Consider the following 20206-nt stretch of genomic DNA (forward strand, 5'->3'; position numbering starts at 1 on the left):
TAATTTAATTATAATAAATTCTATAAATCAATGTACAGTAATTTTCTTGTGATTAATTCTTCTTTTTCTGCTTGGAAAATAAATATATAGAACTTCACAGCTTTTTTAACTCTTGCCTGAAATGATATAGATTCTAACACGGCACGCAACTTGTTTTCTATAGACAAAGAAGGAAATCAAGTGTGGGTTATTCTGCAATAACTTATGGGCGGAGCTTAATGTTTCGAAAATAGTTCCGAATAAATAAAGAAAATATGGCAGTAAAATGCACGTGCTAAAACCCGCTCTAAAAGAAATGTAATAAATGTAGCATGTATATAAATGTAATGAAACAACAAATTGCATATTTGGTGATAAATGGCATAACCACGCCTACAAAGAATGTTAATTGTTAGGAAACATAATTCAGAAAACATTTATAGCATGTCAGCTTTTCAGTAGCATCAATAAACTTGACGTCATAAAGTTTCTACGATTCTACGATTCAATGAAAGTGACGTCATTTGCAAAATATTTATGAATGAAAACGACGTCATATGTTTGTATTATTCAATGACGTCACTAAATAGTGGACATTGTACTAAAAAGGGCGGAGTATTGAAAAATATAGTTCACGTCCTAAAGCTTGAACCAAATCAATCAGAATCGTGTTAGAATCGAAATAATATTTTTCTATGATGGTTTGTTTTCGAATAACCCACAGTAAGTTGTATAGATGCGTGTTATCAAATCACGAGTGCTTCGCACTCGTGATTTAATTCCTACGCATCTATACTCCTTACTGTGGGTTATTCGACAACAAACCATGATAGAAAAATATTATTTCTTAAACAAACTAGAACAAAAAGTAAAAACAAAAGACAAACTACTTCCTTAATAGGACGACACTGTTTCAAATATTGTTTGGTCAATCCATAACTGTCTACCGGCATACATGGTTATTTACCCAATTACGCGAATGTAATGGTCCATTGCCCTCAGGCATGCATCTGTCAGGTTTTATGACCTTAATCGGGTTGTACAAATCCATGATCGAAGTGTCACACAATAAGCGAAAACAGGGCAAAAATCAGTAGAATAGCACGGTAAAATATACTGTCCGAAAATTAAGAGACATTAATTATGGATGAAAACCCATATGTCCAAAAATTAAGAGTCACGAAAAAAAAATTGGGGCTAAAAAAGTGGGTGTCCGAAAACTTAGTGTCTGAAAACTAAGAGAAATTACGGTAACTAATTCAAAATATTTTCAACAATTAAACTGACACAATAAGCGAATGCAAGATGGCGTCCGAAACAAAATTCTTCGTTATTATTTGGACCTTTCCATATGTTCATTTCAGAAATGTTTTCAAACATTCAAAACGGTCATGTAATCAAAGTACGAACCCCTATTGATAGAAGGTATTACATTACTTTGTATTGCTGGGAGTGGACCATCCGTATAGCAATAGGATGCATACATACAATGGTGCAAGAATATGTTCCATACACAATGTTTTAAATTAGGATGTTAAATTGTGGAACATATCACATATTTTTGTGATATTCTACATTAAGGTAATGTGATTTGAATGACATTTCGTTTTCATACATTAACAGATTTCAGCGCATTTTCAATAGTTATTCCAATTAAGGGAAAATTACTAGTCATGGCTTTTTTCCTTTTTTAACAAGGGCCTTATATATGCTCCTTTTCCAAAGAGAAAGGTCCCTTCGCCTAAGACAGTTTCCTTGAAATGATGCTATTGTACCCTCATTTCAAGCTTACTTTGGAAAATTCCTTCTCCTTTTCAGTTTCGTCCATAATTTTTTCACCAAAATTGAAGGCCAGGCCCATTCCCCAAATCAAGAAAAAAAGCATTGCTAGTAATAACTAACCGTAACACATTCTCAGTATTAAATTCAAATAATTTAATACCAAATACAAGTAATAACTTTACTTTGATTACGAAAATGCGTGTAAGTTTAAAAGGACACGCGTATATTTTTCTAAAGAGCAGAGTATTTTATAATATTTCTATGCTATCAAATAAATAGGTTTAAACTTAACTTGTAGGCTTAGGAGTGTAGTGTTTTGTCCATCACATCAACCTTTTAAGCAGGCTTTAGACAATCTTTTCATGTGCTTCTTAAATGACAAAAGAAGACAAAAATATTGCACAAATCCCTATTCAATATTTATTCTCATTTTATGCAATTCAAGACAATCCAATGACAATTAAAGAATAAACTTTAAACTCTCATTTTCACTCGCCTGTATAACAAATATTCTGAAGTGAATACAAATTGTTTTACAAAATGTATTCTGGTCTGCTCTGTAAAATGAAACCGAAAGTAGCCTGTCAAATTTTATGAAATTTTGGTATCCACCATGCTGGTCAACCGCACTACAAAAGAATATACAATTTCACTTATATTTTATGAACCAGTAACCAAAACCATTATTTAACTTTGTATTTTACACAATATTAAGTATAATCTAAGCTAAGATTGCTCACCAAAGGGCAGACATTCCCAAAAGTATTCACAGTCCACAGGACATTCGGACCGGACTGGGATTCATAGGACCAAAACATCACGTCACTGACTAAAATTTATTGACATAATAATTGGAGAAATGAAATGGAAAATAAGCAACACAACATAGAACACTGACAAATCACAACACAGTCGATATTATTCTAAAGAAAAATATTCAAACCAAAAATAAGTTAAAAAAACAAAGCAATTTCTCAATTGAAAATTCAATTATTGTACACTGGTATGCAAATTGCTGTTGAAACAAACGTTTTCAGATACTGATTATGGCTTTTTTCCTTCTTTTGCAGAGGCCTTATATAGGCCCCTTTCCCCCAAGAGAAAGGCCCCTTTCCCCAACTTAATTTATTTAAAATCATTCAAATTTCCAAAATATTAAGTTTACCTTGGAAATTTGTTTACCCCCATTCTCAGTTTTGTCAATATTTTCCCCCTAATATTGAAGGCCAGGCCTTTCCCCACCTTAAGAAAAAAGCCCTGTTGATAGTTTGACAGTGAGTGAAGAATGTAAATAAATTACTTTTACACAAAAATCACATTTATACTTGTAAGGAATCAATGAAGTACCGTAAAAATAGAACAATAAGAGATATCAATAAGATAATTAAACAGACTAAGTTTTAAAAGCACAAAGCAGTTATCGGTATCGAAAATTTCATTGAAAACTATTTCCCGGCCGGGAAATTATATGACAACTCAGAATTATACCACAAATGTCAATAAACTGGCCACAAAGAGAAATAAATCAATGAAAATGCACTAGTAAGCGTAAATTTGATCGGGAACAAACTTTTAATACCACGATTACAACGATCTGAGTTGCAGAACGTATTTTTGTTTAACCGTAAACTATCGACAATATTTTCTCGGAATTGTTCGGTGCGCATGCGCAGGAACATTTCATGAATGTTAACAAAAAATACGACGCACTGTTTACTGCTCATATTTCTTTTAAGCTCTCTTTTATTTTCAGATTTTAATTCAATGAAATAAATAAACTTCTGCTCTTTTATTATTTATCGGACATTCGGACCGGCAACATAGCATTTTCAATCGGATCTGTCTCAAACACGTCGGTCAGGTCCGACGGTCCAGCACTTTTGGGAATGTCTGAGAGGGCAGAGATTTTAAAGTAAAGTACATATAGGTCAAATTAATATAAAATTAAAAAGTTAATTCTTCATTTCGAATTTTTTATTTTTATTTTCTTTACTTTAATAATGATCATTCTTACCAAATTCTATACCAAGATTTTGCCTGACATAAAAATATCAAACAGATTGAACATATTGTTGTTATGGTAATTTACCATTCCTATCCATGATTGCAGACGATTCAGTTGCAATTTACTTTGTCTTTATGCCATTTACCCGAGCGTGCGCATTTCAAGTCCTTTTCCATATATGGTTATTGACAAATGTAGACATTCTTTCATGTGGAGTAACACCTAGACTGTTATCCAGGAACCAAAACCTAAAAGTGTACAGCGTATTTATATATATTTTATGTGAAAAAAATATGAAAATTGTAAATTTTATCCGAAGTCATGTAGTTAAAGTGTGCAAAAATTCACAATAACAATCATTGAATATTGTTTAAATATAATCTACTGCCAAACTTGTATGATAACTATACAATTTTCTTACGGTTTGATGCAGGAATTGGCATACACACAACAATACAAGATGACAATTATATCACTGATTAAATACGATTGACTTTATGAGTAATAAACAGGGGGAAAAAACGCCCAATGCACAACCATAGACAGGGGCCTCTTTGAATTACTAGTGCACGAAAGTGCCTCTTTTTACAACAACAAACAAATTAACAATATACGCGAAAGAGATTTAAATAATGATTTTACCATTCCCTTTACATGCTTTTTAAATAATTATTCATATATTGAACTTGACCTTCTTATCAACTAAACGGGGAAAACAACATTCAAATAACTCAAATAACTGTTTCTTCATGTCAATAATACAATTGCTGATTTTCTTTGACTAAATATTGATCATACTATCCTTATTCTATAATGAGAAGATACTTAAAATTAAAATATCCAAAAAATAAGCAAATTGCTTTTCACGATAATGATTTAATATGTCTGACAATTCAGTTGCAATCGGCATCGTCCGTATTCCCCTTCCCTGAGCATACGCATTGCAAATCTTTCTTCCATATTGACCAGTTGACGAGTGACGTCACGAGCACCTACAATGTTTAGACTCCGCCCACTGGTTGGCAAAAATAGGTGGAATTCATTTAAGCTCATATAGAAAAGGTTGACAAAATCATCGTTTTTATTGATAACCATGTACAATATCAAATGCAATTTTACTTATTATGTCTGAATAAAACATTAGCATGCACGAAAATGCATTTTGGAACGATTATAGTGTCGTTATAACACATGTACTTGTTTTTACTAACAACGAACTCGGGAGTGGAACACAATCTAAGAGCTCGGTATGTGGTTACCACAAAAATCTCTTTACTCGTACTTCTTCGCGACCATTTTTAATTTTTTTGTTAAAAAATTCTCAGAAATTAAAGTTATTTCAGAATATATTAAATTTAATAAACGAAAACAAAGAAGGATGAAAACAAACAACAAAAAGATCGATTTTATGTACGCAACATACAGTAACTGATATGAAACTTTATATGTGTGACAAAAATTTACTTTGCTACACATTAAATAAATTCTCTTGATAAATGAAATTGTTTTGTTTAATTGTTCACACCAATTTTGACTCTCTTTGTTGCAGCATTTTTATCCCGATGTTTTAATTGCACCTTTGTTCATCACAAACCGATTATCTCGTTATGATCGCATACTGTCCAGACAATTACAAAGAAAACATGGTGTCATAAACCCTGGGACCTATACTTGAGTCCCTGCATAAATCACATGTTGCCGACGAGTGTCTGGTCATTAAACACAAGTTATGATACCCCCATCATCTCTTGGCATATTGAGCAGTCATTTAAGCCAAATTTTACAGCCAAAATACTGTACAGTTGCTTCAATAAAATATTTTAACATTAAACAAACGAAGACATTTGTCCGAAATTGATTAAGAGGAACTAGTGTATATATATTAGCCAGTTTAATCATAGTGCTACAGTGTTAAATAACTATACATTAAAACTATTGTACTATTTTACTGATACGCAATTAACGTATTGTACGGGTACCGGCAAATGTATACTCCGCTATTACGTTACTGCAATGTACGAAACACCATCATGAAAACAAGCAACCACACTAGAGTAAACAAATACTTGCTTTAAATAAATTAAATATATGGATTTATTTATCATAAAATGCTAGATTTGTATCACTTCTTATCACTACTAAAATATACATATATATAAATATACATGCAAATACAGTTCAATTTGCATAATATGCAGGTTTTTTCCCGTTTGTATGCTAAAATTTATTAATATTGTCATTCAATGTAAACGAAACGAAAATTCATTAAACGGAAAGGAAAATTACCGCAACATTTAAAAGTTGTAATGTATTCCGCTTTTTAGGGCTTTGTTTTATAATTGATTAAATGTACCTTTTACACTTTCGATCGCTGATAACACTATCCACACCACTTATAATTATATAATCACATTGATACATGTTTTATTATTTTTTAAATATCAATTATTAAAGTCTTACTATCAAAAATAATACGGCTAATTAATGGTTTTGTTTTGTGGAATTGTCGGTATTTAGTTTTCCGACCACGTTTACTCTGATATTTATAACTACTTCGTATTTTTATGAAGATGACATTTTATTTTATGCTTTCCGGTGGTTTATAGAGAAATATCAGTGAAATAAAAGTGGTATTTCACTGTTTCAAACAGTGAAACATAACAGTGAAAAATATCGTTATTTTTCACTGTTTCAGTTAGATACTGGAACTACTTCCCCAATAACCCCATGGTGAGCCTCAATTGCAATTTTCATTCAAGGGAGACTAGTCTACTTGAACCTGAAACACACATTTACCTCCCTTAAACATAATTATTTCGTCTGCTGCTTAACTCTTTAACAGCAATGGATGAATTGGAAAACAATGAAATAAATCTTCTTTTCTCAAGTATCTTTGACTTTGATGACTTTTTTAATGAAATAAATGAACAAGATGATGACAGCGCTTCAAAATCACAAGAAATAACATCAGCAGCACCAACAGCAGGAGCAGCAACATCAGCCCCACATCCACTGGTAACAGCATCAACACAGCACAGGAAGAAAAAGAACAAAACCCAACATCAACACCAACAAGGAATTTCAGATCTGTAAGTGTGGATAGCTTTCTGCTTGAAAACGAAAATTTAAATACAAAAAAGAAAACCGACAATGACATCAGACTTTTCAAAACTTTCCTAAAAAGTCACAAAAATGAGGCAAGAAATATTGAAACTATACCTCCTCATGAATTGAACCCTCTGGTCTGCGAGTTTTTGTTGGGTGTGACTAAAAAAGATGGATCAGAGTATGAACCCACATCTTTGAGGGCATTTTTAAGCTCAATCGACAGGCATTTAAGGCACATGAACTACAAGCACTCTTTGATAAATGACCCTGAATTTGCCAAAGTGAGGGAAGTATTAAAAAGTAAACAAAAAGCTCTGAAAAAAGAAGGTTATGGAAATAAACCGCATCAAGCCCAGGCATTAACAAATGAACATATTGAAGCTATGTACGCAGCTAAAACTCTGGGAGAATCAAGCCCAAGAGCTCTATTACACTCACTGTGGCTTATATGTACAACCCATTTTGGGATGAGAACCGGCAAGGAAATTCACACCCTATGCTGGGGTGATGTCAGCCTTGGAATCGATTTTGAAACTGGTGAAGAATTCATCACCTTCGACACTGAGCGTCAGACAAAAACCCGTACTGGTGAAAATCCTAGGGATATAAGGTGATTTTCCTACTTTAATATATTTGTACACAAATCTGAATTGATAATTTTTTATTTATATAAAAACTGGTACTGTTTATAAAATATTTAAATGGAATTTTTCTTTAGTAAAAATAATACAAACATGGAGGATATTTGTTGGTTAAGGTAGAATATCGATTTTATTTCACGAGTGATCATAGAAATTATTATTTTTACGAGTGGCGAAGCCACAATTGAAAATATATATTTTCTATTATCACAAGTGAATTTATAGACCTTTTTTTACAATATAATTCTTATTTGTATTATTAATATACAGTAGACTTCACTTTTGGTGGAATAGTATTTAATTTAAACAAAACATTTAATGCAACACACATTTTAACTATTCATAGGAAAGTCAAGCCACGGGCATATGCAGTTCCCGAACAACCTGACAGAGATCCGGTGCATCTCTACAAGCTATATGCCGACAAACGCCCTGTTGACATGATGACAGAAGACAGCCCCTTCTTCTTAACTCCTGGCAACAAGACACAGCAATGCTGGTTCAGGAAGTCTGCCATGGGAATAAACAAGCTATACAGCATAATGACCGAGATGAAAACAGATGCTGGTATTCAAGAGCCAAGAATCACCCCATACAGGTCAAAACCCCATATTATATACACTACTTTCATAACAAGACTAAAATATATAATAAAAATCACTTACCTCCCATTTATTAAATAGGTGTTGTTTGTCCAATTTTCATGCTACAACACTCAAAATTTTAATTCATAAAATCTCCTGTACTCGACTAGTACTATTCCTCTACTTTCCGGTTCCATTACATCCAGTACTTGACAGACCACCATGTATTTATTGAAGTGTTTCAAGAGCACACAAAACAATTACAACTTATATCTTATGTAATATGTCATGTGTACCGTTGAATATTGATTTTATTTTTACCATAGATATAAACATTTTTCAGTGCAAGAAAGCACTTGATTCAGAAGCTGAATGACGAGAATGTTCCTGCTCATCAAATAATACAGATTTCAGGGCACAGAAATATTAACAGCTTAAATAATTACAGCAGTTTGAACAAGGAACAGTCAAAAAATATTTCAAAAATACTTTCTCATTCAAACCAGTCAGTTGAAAAGCACAACCGCACAGCCACTGCCACTGCGTCAGCCACACCTGCATCAAGTGATTTTCCGATGGCCCGAGGATTTTTTGTCAACTCACATTTCCAGGGCAATGTAACATTTAATTTTCACAACTCTGAATCTTACATGGGCCTTTCCCAGACACAGAACGTAGTCAATCACCAGAGGCAATCTCCATCCCGTACAGTTACACCGGCGGTAACCGCAGATTCCCCTGTACAGCGACACTACAAGCGAATCCGTCTTATTGCAGAGAGTGACAGTGATTGATATCGAAACCATTTAGCACAAAAACACTGTTGAAATATGTTTGCGTTCCTAGTTTAATCCAGTTATGTGTTATTAATCCAGCAAGTCGTAAAAGTGTTGTTCAACATGGCGAGCACTTTCGTAACTTTGAGATCAGTTGAATACACAAATTACTACGCCAGTATATGCAACACTATTAATTTCATAATAATTTAAATTAAACTATTGTTTGTAATAATATTGAATGTATAAAGTATGAAAAAGATATATGTTGAATAAAACATTGATTTTAATAGTAATACACTTTTTACAGATGTGAACTATTTTCTTGTGTAGTAAGTTCTGTGTGCGTTCTAAAAATTGAGGCACCCCACGGGGAAACTTAATGAGGCAAATTCGGAAAATTAACAAAACTACAAAAATAAGCATAAAATAAAAAGAAAATTTGTTGGTTTCGGTAGCATATCGAATTTAATTCACTCGTGATCATCGAAAAAAATATTTTCACTCGTGGCTACGCCACTCGTGAAAATATAAATTTCTATGATCACTCGTGAATTAAATTCGATATGCTACCGAAACCAACAAATATCCTCTATATATTCATGAATTTAAATTTATTGGTTCTAAATATGATATATTTTCACTATTTTTTAAGAGTTCTAATGTTTATTTCTGATTTTTTTACCGATTTATTGCCTAAACAAAAGCCCTTTATACATGTTTTACATTACTGTAACCAGTGTTTTTAACAAGACAATTCGAGTTGTGTTCCTTACATTACAATACATGAAATCCCCTTTTCTTTCTTTTTGTGTCTTGTTAAAGCATGCAGTCATGACTTATTTGTATTGAGGTTCATATCGGTGTGAATCTATTAATAAAGTCAGTTGTGAGTAACCTACCAACGAGTTCAGAGTTATTACATGGTTACAGATGGTTGTGAATAAATAGCTGCAATACAGAAAACAATATATGCTAGACATTTATTGATGAAGTTTTATACAACTTGAAGAGTATGGCTGCAAAAGGAATTAGGCATTTGCAGGAATTTAATTCAGCAGAGCCGCAGAGTGGGAGATTTACAAAAGTAATTTCCTAGTTCACCTGGACGTATTAGGTCTGCATGACAAACCAGGGCGTCTAAAAGTTGGAGTATTATTATCCGATATGGGTCGTGAAAGTGTTAACATTTATTATTTGTTTGTATGGATGCTAGAAGTGTTGGAAGATAAAGACAGTGGTATTGCACACATGCCCGCAAAAGATAGATAAGATTTGGACACTGTGCTAACAAAATGTGATCATCATTTTGGTGTCCACAACTTTATAAACATTTAGCGACAGGAATTTCTGAACACTAAAAGAGGACAATTATCTGTTATGGAGGTTAACATAGCAGAATTGCAACGAAAAGCTGAGTACTGCCAATGTGGAGCGCAAAAGGATGGTTTCTTATGTGACATGATTATTAATGGGATAAACGACAAAAAGTGTTCGGAAAAGCTCGTGGAAATTCCAGCAGACCAATTAACATTGTAAAGGCTGATTCAAAAGTGTCGTAACATCGAATTCACAAACGCTCACATTAAGACTTTGCAAGAACATCCAGCAGTACATGTGGCGCGTCCGGATAAATATGGAAAACGTGGTGCGAAACAAAACAGTTCAAACAGTATCATGTTATTTTGCCAAAAGTGTTTCAAACGCATACGATTAAAAAGTATCCAGCATTCCAGAAAACATGCGATGTATGTAGTAAAAAGGGACATTTTAAGGCGTGAAGATAGTGTAAAGGACGTGCAACAACTCGAGGTCGTTGGCAGCACATTTGTGGCCAAGTCGTGGCTATGGTCGTGGTCGAGTGAACGTTTGTGTACATAACGCACAAGAAGACGAAATATCTGATATATTCGAACAATATACATCCACACATGGTGTTTACACAGTTCAAAACAATGGCGATGAAACGAGTAACAAAGAGTGGACATTAAACCGGAAGGTCAACAACAAACATTTGCGTTTGGGGACAGTGGTGCACAATGCAACGTGCTCTCAAGACAAATCACTGAGAAATTGTGTGCGGAATTCCCAATATTAAAGAGTGATGACGCATAAATGGTGTAAGCGGAACGCTGATCAAGGCATTGGGTAAAATAACTTGACCATGCGAATACAAAAAACATGAAGCACAATTTCAAGTGATTGATGGACAAAGTAACTTAAATTTGTTGGGCAGAGATGATTCAGTTGAACTAGGCCTCATCAAGAGAGTAAACAGTACCCAAAGGGAAATAGAGCAACTGATAAAAGAATTCAGTGATGTTCTACGTGATCAAATTGGTTGTTTGTCAGGGGAGTATGACATCAAGATCAATGAGACAGTAACACCTGTGATACATGCACCTCGCTCAGTTCCAGTAGCTATACGGGATGAATTGAAGGATCAGTTAGACTTTCTTGAGCGATGCATAATAATATAAAAACAAACAGAGCCGACAGAATGCGTGAATAGAATGGCGCGTGTGAGAAAAAAAGTGGCATAGTTCGCATATGATCCAACTGATTTGAACAAGGTGATCATGCGTGAACACTATCCAATGAACACAATTGATGAAGTTGCAAGGAGATTGCATAGAGGCAAATATTGCACTACATTGGATGCGAACATGGGTTATGTTCAGGTGAAATTGACTGCGAAGAGCTCAAAACTCACAACATTTAACGCACCATACGGTCGATACCGATACCTTAGAATGCCAATGGATGCACGATGTTCCATTGAAGTTTTCCAGAGAGAAACGGAAAAGCATTTTTGGGCAATGGACGGTGTAGAGATCGTTGTTGACGATATTCTAGTCCATTAAAATACCATAGAGGAACATAATTTGATGCTACGAGCTGTACTGGAAAAAACAAGAAGCATTTATGTAAAACTTGACCAAGAGAAGTGTGTATTTGCACAGCCTGAAGTGAGTTACATTGTTCACAAACTGATAGGAGAGGGGCTGAAACCGACAGAGGAACGCATTGCGGCAATAGTAAAAATGAAAGAGCCCGAGAACCAGAGTGAAATGCTTACGATACAAGGAATGCTTTCCTGTCTTGCTAAATTCATTCCTGGATAGAGTGAACTAAATGCTCCTCTTCGAGACCTTAAAAATAAGGAACATTGGAATTGGACAAAAGAAGATAGAGGAGCCTTCAAAAGGGTCAAGGAGGCGCCGAGTTTAACAGAAGTCTTGCGTTACTTTAACGTATCAAAACCGGTTACGTTAACCGTGGACGCATCTATGAGAGGTTTAGGAGCTGCAATAATTCAAAGTTACGGGGTAGTAGCATACGCATCTCGTGAACTGACTTCAGCAGAACAGAAGTATGCTCAAATAGAAAAAGAAATGTTATCGGTAGTAGTTGGCTGCGAGCGATTTCACAAACTACTGTACGGGAATAAAAGGATCACTCAAAAGCATACTGAAGAAACCCATTCATACAGGACCATTACGGATACAAAGAATCATGCTGAAAATACAGCCATATTAATTCAAGTTGATTCATAAGAAAGGGAAGGAACTGGGTCTTGCAGATTGCCTGAGCAGAATGCCATTAAATGAAAAACAGAAACAGACAATCGATGATGAGCTGATGGTACTCGTGGCAGAAACATGTGCATGTACAAATCATGAAAAGATAGCAAATGCAACAGCAGATGATGAACAGCTACAGACAGTAAAACAAATAATCATATCAGGATGGCCAGAAACGCGCAATGAATTGCAGGATGAAGCAAAACCATTTTGGGAATTTAGAGATGAATTGTCAGTGTACAATGGCGTTTTGTACAGAGGTCAGCGTTTCTGCATTCCAATGAGTCTCATATATACACAAGTCACATCTTGGAATCGTGAATTACAAGAGAAGAGCCAAATAGTTGTAATATTGGCCTGGTATGAATAAGCAAACAGAGGATGTATTAAGCAAATGCAGTGACATACGAAAACAATCCAGCAAAAGAGCCAATGATTATGAACCCTGTACCAGAATTACCATGTAGCAAAGTTGGCACAGACTTATTTGAAGTCAATGATGTGTATTACTTGATCATGGTAGATTATAACTCAAACTTCATCGAAGTATCACATTTGCAACACGGTGCAAGAACAAGTACAATAGTGAAACACATGAAAGCTAACATTGCAAGATATGGCATCATGGACACGCTTGTGATCGACAACGGTCCACAATTTTCAAGTCAAGAATTCAAACAATTTGTGGATTCATACAACATTTAACACGTGACATCATCTCCACTATATCAGCAATCAAACGGTTTGGCTGAGCGAGCTGTTCAAACGGTGAAGAATCTCAAAAATAATTGCTTTGAGACAGTTGATGATATTTACTTTTGCTTGCTAGAATTGCGTAACACTCCTCGAGCTGATGTAGTAGGTTCGCCGATTCAGAGGCTAATGGGCAGGAGAGCAAGGACCCTCATACCGATATCGAAAGGACTGCGGAAACCCCAAGTTGACCAAACAGGAAAAATTGCGTCAAATGTAATGTCTATAGATGCAAATAGACATTCCACTACGACAGGCACGCAAAGGTAAAAGAAGACATGAAGCCAATTGATGCACTACGAATCAAAACACCAACAGGATGGAGACCTGCATAATATTATCGAAAATCGCCTTGTATTCGTTCGCACATCGTTAAGGCTGGCGAAAGTGGACGTGAGGATCGGCGTAACACGTCTATGCTCATGAAAACAAAGAGTCCCCACATGCCATTGACACACACGATGAAACAATTCCAAACTTACCAATGGTTTACAGAGATTTGAAACAGAACGGTAGAGACTTGTCAATTAGCTACAGAGATTTGGCAAGGGACGAAAGGAAATTGCCAACAAACAATCGAGAGTTGCCAAGAGCTTCCGGTCAACACCATTTAGCACAGCGGCGAAACAACGCAACAGAACAAATCCGTACGCGTTCAGGACGAGCAGTGAAAACACTAAGTTATCTTAAAGATTATGTGTGTTAAAGTGTGGCATGGGAATAATAATGCCGTAACATAATAACGGGTATGAAGAAATAACACAGCAAGTCCGTGTTGTATTATTATCAATTCCATTTATAATACATGTTATTTAATATACAAAAAAATGTATTCATAACATTTAAGTTTAAAATGAACTCAGTATTTTTCAACTAATAATCTTAGTTGATAACACAAAAATCATGGTATAGTTTTGTGCAGAGAAGCTATTCTAATTAAAGCACTGTAGCAAGTCTGCTTTCTACTAAGGCAGTATTATGTATTTCATATATAATACTATCTAGCATCGTATTGGGAAATATAGCATGTTATATCAAAGTAATTACGTGTTTTGATGTTGTTTGTGCACATTTATTCTATCATATCCATTTTTTTTCTCCTAACAACAAACTGTGTATCAAATTCTCTTCTCACGGAAATTCAATACTTCATTGCTTTTAAATGTAATTTATGATTTCTAGCTTGTTTTCATTGTGATCACAGTTTGCTATCATTTCCTAGCTGAAACCCGACATTTAGTGTATCCGGTATTTGTTAGAAAAACATTTTGTCCAGAACAAAACCTGAATCTGAGATAACAGCGACAATTTTGTGCACACTTAGGGAACATATATTTTAATGAATAACTTTGTCTTACATGTTGTAAAATTGTTAACTTGATTTTATGAATTTTAATTCACTATTTAATTTAAAGAAGTTTTGTATTAATTAAATTGAATTTTGTTCATATGAAATGTTCTATTTTCAATAACAATTTAACATTCAGAGTTTTCAAAGACAAATTCCCACTATGATTTTATGAATAGAGAAGTTTATAATGTGTTAGATGTTATTTACTTTCTTTGATATACCTATTCGCATATGTAACGATAGAGTAGTCGATGTATCATGTATTTATATTTAAAAAAGAAAGAAAAGGGGATGTCATGTAATGTAATGTAAGGGACACAACTCGTATCGTCTTGTTAAAGCATGCAGTCATTAGTTATTTGTATTGAGGTTTATATCTTTGTGAATCTATGAATAAAGTAAGTTGTGAGTTACCTACCAACGAGTTCAGAGTTATAACAGTGCGCATGCGCGGAAAATCCCGAATGTAAACAATAACATTCAACTGGTCTATAAGGAAGAACAGGAAGTAACAATCATCATATGCCGGATAAAACAATTGAATTCAATTTTAATGGGCGCGTATTCGATCATTCTTTTATCACTAGATATATCGGATATAATTTATGTACCTTTCGTGTAGAAGTATATTGTTTTGTATTTATAACGATTCGTTTCGGACGCAATTTTATTTTCTTTCAAATAAACTTTGCGTATAATATAATTCCGCGCGATGAACGATATTGATGTTGTTGCCTTTGATTCCACAATTCCCAGAACGCAGTCTATTTTTAGCAACACTGGAAATGCCCATTTCTCATGAACATAACGTTACTGCTATTTCTTGCTGTTGCGTTATCAGTACATACCGTTGGCATATTAACAATGTTGCATTTATTTCGTGGAATTTATTGACACAATTAGTAAATAGTCAAAAATTTAGTTTTGTTATCACATAAGATTCGTGTGCGTGACGCTTCATCTGCTACTTCGGCCTAATCTGTGGATATTTTAGGAGACAGAAAGACGAATTGCTTATAGAATCTCAGCAAAGTAAGTGATAATCGTTATTGTCTCACTTAGGCCGTTGCAGTGGTAAACAACGAATTGTTTGAATATGGTTTTTGTTTAAATATTCAAATTAAAGTGAAAGTGGTAGATCTATTGTTGGTGTTTTCTAAACAGTTGGATGATAACCAAAAACAAATATGTAAAACTCTTGAACAAGCATGAATAAGTATACATGTACTCATTTGTAAGTCATTTCCATGGGGGAAGTAACCACTACGACGAGTTAAGTATGCATTGCTCTAGATAGATGACGGGAATCTTGTCAGCAATTAACACTTTTTAATGTTATCATTGTGAAATTCATGACAAGGCTTATATTTCAACCACCGACTAAAATGTTTTTAAAAGGGGGAACCCCACAAAGTCACGTGATCCTGCATCCTGGTATCAGGAAGTATGATATTTATGCGACTATGGCATTGGTTTAAATATGTCAATCGTGATGTATCAAAAGGCTCTTTGATATCGTATACTTGCTGAACTTCAAGCTTCGAGATAAGGGCACTTAACAATTTGGAAAACACTAAATAATATGATACTTTAAATGTACTTCATGGTTAGAGTTGATTTTATTTTAACCTGCCAAAGAATAATTCAATTCCGTTTGTGTTGTTCAAGGTTATGTGTGTCTTGAACTAAACGAGTCAGTTTACATTTCTGAAGTACTACTTCAGCTGCAGCAATAGAAAACGCCTATTAGCCCGTATGGCCCTGACAGATATATGTAGTGAGTCATCACTTATACGTAAAACACTGGAGCGCATGCATAATTCATACAGGCGCTCTTTGTATACTGTACGCGCTTTAAAGTTTTGACGCTGAATTGTTTACTTTACACACAAGAACCCGTTTGATCCTTTCCACTGTTTTATTTCATATTTGTTCACTATCACTACTATAAATTGTTTCTGGTTCATTTTATCTGAGGGATTTATTGAAAACGAAAGACCTCTCTTTTCCGGCAGGTGACACTTTAAAACGATTTGTGAAGTTTCATTGCATTAATATATATTCATCCTACATTTACATATCAACGCGAATCAACTTGCCATTAAGATATATACTATTTACACGCAATTGTTCTCTGAAAATATATGATTTATTTCGTACATATACACATACATTTATGTTTTTCTTTATTATCTTAATCATTGCCATGATGCTAAATACATCGTTTCATGTAAGTGTAATATTTCTCAATAAATCAACCCAAAATGATATAGATCGATTTACTATTTTCACTACAGTTTGCATTTTCTTCAATGCCTTTTTTATGTGAAATATAGTATTTTGTTGTTAAGAGAAAATTCTATTAGAGGTCCAAAATGGGATAATATAATTAAAACTGACAAAAAGGAAACATCCCAGGATGTTTTCAATAAATTACATTCGTTTCTAGCAGTGTCATATACTTTTCTATAACCACACTGAAAATTAAATATTCTTATACACAATAACTACTTAGTGTCAGTGATACTTTATAACAGACGCCGAATATATTGTTTAAAGATACATTTTGTATTTCTTGTTCGGAATCACAACGAGACAATTAATATGGTCCGCTTTCAATGCGAACTTGTCACATGTTTCAATTAAACTGAGCTGATTTATTTATCATGCACTTTAACGTAGCGAGCCCATAGATGCACATGCCTGAAAGCGCGCGACCAGATATCGATTGTTATCTTTCGCATTTCCCGAGAACGCCGCACCAGTCCATATCACTTCCCCATGGAATTGCGTTTTACAAACATTTGTTTATTATTATTTGTTAGTCGATAACGTTATCGGTTAATTTAGTTAGCAATGAGTACGAGTACTTTTTCGTGGATTTCAGTAACACAATCTCAAGCGCACGATATATGTATATGAGTTGTTTAAATGCCTAAATGGATATGACATCATAAGTTTACCTGTTTAAATCGACGTCTGATATTCCAGCCAAGTATTTGAGTATTTTACTATTAGTCTGTAGGAAAAGAGTTATTCATTTTAAAGAACTCTGCAAAGTAAGTGATTTTATTTGGATCCGGCTGTTGTTGTGCTTTACATCTAATGGCAGATACTAGTTGGTTATCTTCCCCTGCCAAATTCCAGGTAGCGCCACTTAACCCGGTCCATCAGCTTCCACTATACATTCTAAGATAAGCATTAACAAAGACTGGACGCGATAAACATGGAATCAAAGTTTGGATCATTAATACTGCCCGAATTAAGGGCAGAATTAAAAAAACGGGGTGCACGAACAGTTGGACGTAAAAATGAACTTGTTGAAAAAACACACACATTTTAGAACAAGGAAGTAAATTTTTGCTTTTCAGCGGCACCGATAAAAATCGAATGTAATCCGAATGTAGGACTGGGACGGCTGGCGCCACCTACTCAGTAACGATAACTCGCTATGATAAACCATTGTTTGAACACTGATTTTTGTTGGTAGGAATACTCAAGTAAAGTACAAATGATCCTGTCATACTTATTACGTATTGACAAAAAGTACTGCATGAGTAAAATATAAATTAAATAATGCTGAAACGATCTTAGATACATAAAAATAATACTGTAAAACTGATAATGTGTTGGTTTTTTTCTCTAGACATCTTATTATCGTCTTATTACAAATTTTCTTTAAAAATACAGATCTTTTTATGGTTCTGCATATTGTGAGTTATTTTTTGTTTATACTGTTCATCATTTTAATCGGCTATCGACATCGAACAAATCGTGATACATCGAATATCTTCGGAATCCTCCGAAATATAGATCTCCTGCCTAATGAGAGTCACATGCCCTGATACACCCAACGCGTGATCCGTCTCTTTGTATAAGGCTGAATACAAATTGCGAACTTTCTGCATGAAATTTGATGAAAAGAGCTGTGGCAACGGCCATTTATTGTGAACTCTGACTCATTAAAGTTTTACAAAAATTTACTTTCCAATAAAATTTGTCATCACAATATCATCGACAACTTTTGAAAATGATAAAACGGTGTTCTCACAACAATCTAAAGCGAAAGTAAAAATGGATTCTTCACTTTCCGCGATGCAAAAAAATCTAAATATTTGTTCAGTTTGAGGAAGAGAATCGATCGCACAAATACAATTGAGTATTATGCAATACAGACTATAATTATATATTGTAATACTGGCTTAACAGACCTGGGATCTCTGGTAATGTATAAAAATGTTATACTCAAATTAATGACTGTGTTGATTATGAATAATATTATTGATGTATTTGTTTGTTATAGATTCGATGTATTTATATGTAAATACGACAAACATGCTAATTATTAAAAGTTTGTCAGAAAAAAGAATTAGAATTTCGTGTATTATTAATTAATAAAAATTTCATGTATTACATGAGTATTATTTATGATTTTATACTGTAATTTGTTAATTTTATCTTTGCATTTTAATTATTGTCCTTTTAAACAACACATTGTTGCTTCGATAATGCAGATTTGGAAAACGATTCTTGAGAAGTACTTAAAGGGGCCTTTTCACATATTTTGGCATGTTTTGAAGTTATTAAACGCATTATATTGATAAATGTAAACATTGGATCTAAAAAGCTCCAGTAAAAAATCAAGAAAAAAAAATAAAAAAGGAAAAAAAAAAGTAGCCCGCCGCAGGGCTCGAACCAGTGACCCCCGGAGTCCTGGAGTAAAAACCAATTATAACGCTCGACCATCCAGCCAAGTATATATGAGAGACGTATTTTATACTTTATATAAGCAATCTTCGTAGTTTCAAAAAATTTAACGACAACAGAACTCTCCAAATTATTCAATCGTTTCGCGTTGCAATGCTTTATAATTTCCAGGTTTTTCAATCGTCAAAAGATGCATATAATGGCTATATTAGACCATGGTAAATGTTCAGTATTACTGTTTACTCACAAATGTCATAACTAAAACAAAAATTTGCGAATCTGAAACATTTTTTTTTCAATTTTGTCAATTTACCAAAACGTTAAAAGATCCCTTTAATAAGTATAAACACACAATTTGTATTGTGTATTCCTCTACGTGTATGACTGATAAGTGTTTGTCCTTTATTATAAGCTGCATTTTCCATGTTTACATGTATACTGGATTATTATAGACTCATGTGGATCATTCTCAAGACAAAACCACACTCTGAGAGAAAAATATATAAACACCACTGCATTGTGAAATTCTGGCCGACTACGCAAACCTTGAATATAAAGAAGACTTCCTGTTTTATATAGATATAACATTAATTATGGCATTTATGAATAATCATAAATATTACAAAGGTTGATTTTTGCAACATGAAATGTGACAACAAGTTAATATTGTTTTCAGCTTCTCCGAGTCGTGTGTGTCTTAAAATAAAAATCTTTAATGACGTAATACAAACCTACAAATTCTCATTACCTGGTAAACAAGTATATTATTATTTTCTGATATATTTTGATAAATAGATTTGTAAGTTATATATATATATATATATATATATATATATATATATATATATATATATATATATATATATATATATATATTCTTTGATTTGAGTCACAACTACTGCAGACAAAAAATACTATTACACAAGCTAAAATCAT

The 20206-nt window shown here is 33.8% G+C and overlaps 1 protein-coding gene and 1 long non-coding RNA gene across 4 annotated transcripts in view; one reads left to right on the forward strand and one right to left on the reverse strand.

The window, feature by feature from the left end:
- Positions 1-6938: 6938 nt before the first annotated feature.
- On the reverse strand, positions 6939-9349 carry LOC127836604 (uncharacterized). The gene is made up of 2 exons (XR_008028840.1): positions 7845-9349; positions 6939-7471 (listed from the first exon to the last, which is right to left on the reverse strand). It is a non-coding gene; the product is annotated as an uncharacterized LOC127836604 (long non-coding RNA).
- A 5792-nt stretch (positions 9350-15141) lies between these two features.
- LOC127833827 (patched domain-containing protein 3-like) overlaps positions 15142-20206 on the forward strand; it is a 68982-nt gene continuing 63917 nt past the window's right edge. For 2 of the 3 annotated variants that reach the window (XM_052359304.1, XM_052359306.1), the window contains exon 1: positions 15142-15595. The gene's annotated coding sequence lies outside the window, so the exon portion shown is untranslated. Of the gene's footprint in view, positions 15596-18615; positions 18787-20206 lie in introns of those variants that run through there. The other variant, XM_052359305.1, reaches the window with a different exon arrangement.

Source organism: Dreissena polymorpha, chromosome 6, assembly GCF_020536995.1.
Source record: "Dreissena polymorpha isolate Duluth1 chromosome 6, UMN_Dpol_1.0, whole genome shotgun sequence".
In the NCBI taxonomy this organism is placed as follows: Eukaryota; Metazoa; Mollusca; class Bivalvia; order Myida; family Dreissenidae; genus Dreissena; species Dreissena polymorpha.